This window comes from Sturnira hondurensis, unplaced genomic scaffold (assembly GCF_014824575.4).
Source record: "Sturnira hondurensis isolate 20B ecotype Veracruz unplaced genomic scaffold, ASM1482457v3 Scaffold0021143, whole genome shotgun sequence".
Taxonomy (NCBI): domain Eukaryota; kingdom Metazoa; phylum Chordata; class Mammalia; order Chiroptera; family Phyllostomidae; genus Sturnira; species Sturnira hondurensis.
This window is the reverse complement of record NW_028093774.1, coordinates 19,638,599-19,640,930: the sequence shown is the minus strand read 5'-3', so window position 1 is coordinate 19,640,930 and position 2,332 is coordinate 19,638,599.

Genomic DNA, 2,332 nt, shown 5'->3' with positions numbered 1-2,332 from the left:
GGAAAAGGAGGGTGGCCAAAGGCACTGCCCTTTCTCACCCCTGGCCGTGCCAGCTCGAGCCTGACCCAACTGAGGAGGCCTGAAGAGGGGGAACCAGACTCTCCTAAGCGGGCATCTGGCAAAAAGAACTTGGTGTCCTCTCAGGAGAAGGATTTGTTGTTGGGTGTGAGGAGCCTCTGGTGGCTTATGTATGGCCAAAGAACAGGGATGTCGCGACCTACCCGGCCTGCAGGAAGACAAGGCCGTGCCCGCAGGGACCTGGCAGCGTCACTGCTGAAGGTGGGGGGACAGATGGGCTTCAGGTAGCTGCACCCCCGAGGCGTGGGGTGGCAGGCTCCCCACCGGCAGAGGGCAGTTGCTGCGGGCTTTGTGCCCGGCCAGCCAGCAGTGATGGAAGCCCAGCGGGCGGCGCTTGCTGTGCCTGAGGCTCGCTACCCTCCAAGGTGTGCGGGCAGTTTTGAGGCCAAAGACAATGAAACGAAAAATGAACAAGAAAGCTGCCTCCTAGGGTGTAGGTGGAGGAGATGATACTTAGTGGGGAAAACCAAGCAGAGAGGAAAAGGAAAGTGTGGTTAAGTGGAGAGCAGAGAAAGCCAAAAAACGAAACCCGGTGGTACAGGCAGGGCAGGGACGGACTGCAAAGAGGAAGGAGGGAGCATTTTGGTCCTTGTAAATGTCGCCTGGATTGATTGTGGTGGGGTCACGTGTCTGTCTCAATTTGTAAAATTCCTCAAATGAGCCACTTAGAAAAGGGGGATTTGTACTGTATGAAAGTGCGCCTCAAGTGCGCCACATGACTTTTCAAAGATTCTCCCCGTCATCCCTCAGCGTCTCAGGTACGTGAGCCGGGGGAGTTTCTGTTTGTCCTGCGGCATCTGATGTGTTTGCAGCATCCCCTGTTCCACATGCTGGGCGGCCTGGCCACCCCTGAGAATGAGGTCAGGGGGCAGAGAGGCCCCACGGTGCCCCCCAGCCCCTGTCCCCTGCACCTCGGGGCTGCCCAGACCTCAGCACTAGCTTTTCAATTGTATCCGCAGTATGATTTTCCATGCAGGAAAAATCTAGCCAATTTGACTATTAGAAGATGGCAGATGGTCCAATTTGAAGCAGAACACAGGCATTTGGGGACCATTTTTGACAGTGCAGTGGAAGCGCAGATCTGTGGAGCCCAGAGGGAGGAAGCACTCAGGATCGCGCACACCCAAGACCGTTTAAAGGAGACATGACCCCAGAGGGAGCAGGCGGTGCTGTCGCCTGGCTTTCGGTTGTTCTTTTGACCGAAGGGACAGGTGATGAGCAGGGACATAAGAATTTTTGATGGCAGGTTTTTTTAAAAAGAAAAAGCTCTTTAAAAGCTTAGAAATCCTGTTTTTAAACTATTATCTTTAGTTATACGATTAACATATTCACTACATTTAAAACTGTCTTCTGAAATACAGGGACCTCCACTTTCACGGTGCCCTGCCCCCGCGCTCCGGCAGCCCTCCCCAGAGGTGTCCGAGACGTCCTTCCAGATGCTCCCGTGCATTTGTACACGGGGACATGCACACGGAGACCCAGAACTGGGCTCTATCTCCGCGACTGGGACCGCTCTGGAGGTGTGGCCCACCTTTACCTGTCGCCGTGGCCATGCTGCTGCTCCTCAATTTTTTTCAACAGCGGATGTTATTCTGGAGATTGCCTACCCCGTGGTTCCATGCTCTCAGGAGCCCCACCCCGACACAATGGCTGTTCAGCCTGAGCCCACTTCCTTCCACCGGGTAGGGGGGCTCCTTGGAGGGACCCTGCTCTCCCCCAATGCTGGCTCCCCTCAGAATTCCTGCCGGACTTCCGTCCAGGTCCTGAGAGGAAAGGCGGCTCTTCCACTCATTGCAGACCCCCCACTGGGGAGGACCACATGGCGGGAACATCAGTCCTCTGGGATGACCAGTTGGGGGCAATGGGGGGCTGAGGGGGTCCCGAGCGTGAGGCCACAGGCAGAAGACGTGGGCTGCACCCGGCTGGACACAGAGGCTCAGCTGGAACAGCCAGGCCGGTCTTCGTGTGGGCTCATGGGCCTGGGGCGGTCACACTTGGTCCTGGAGGAGAAATCAGAGCCGGAAGCCCTGTTGGCCTTTCAGTCACCTGTTTGTGATGCACCAGTGAGTGCTCTGTGGCTGGGCATGGTGTCAGGTGCTGGATTCACAGATAGTTTTGTCCCTGGTTCAGACTGAGGGCCAAGTCCCTGCAGTGACCTTCTCAGCTGCGTGTGCTTGTTCATGTTACTCGGCCTCTAGAAAAAGTGATAACTAATGCTTATGAGGCTCTTACCAGATGTCAGGCAGCATACAAA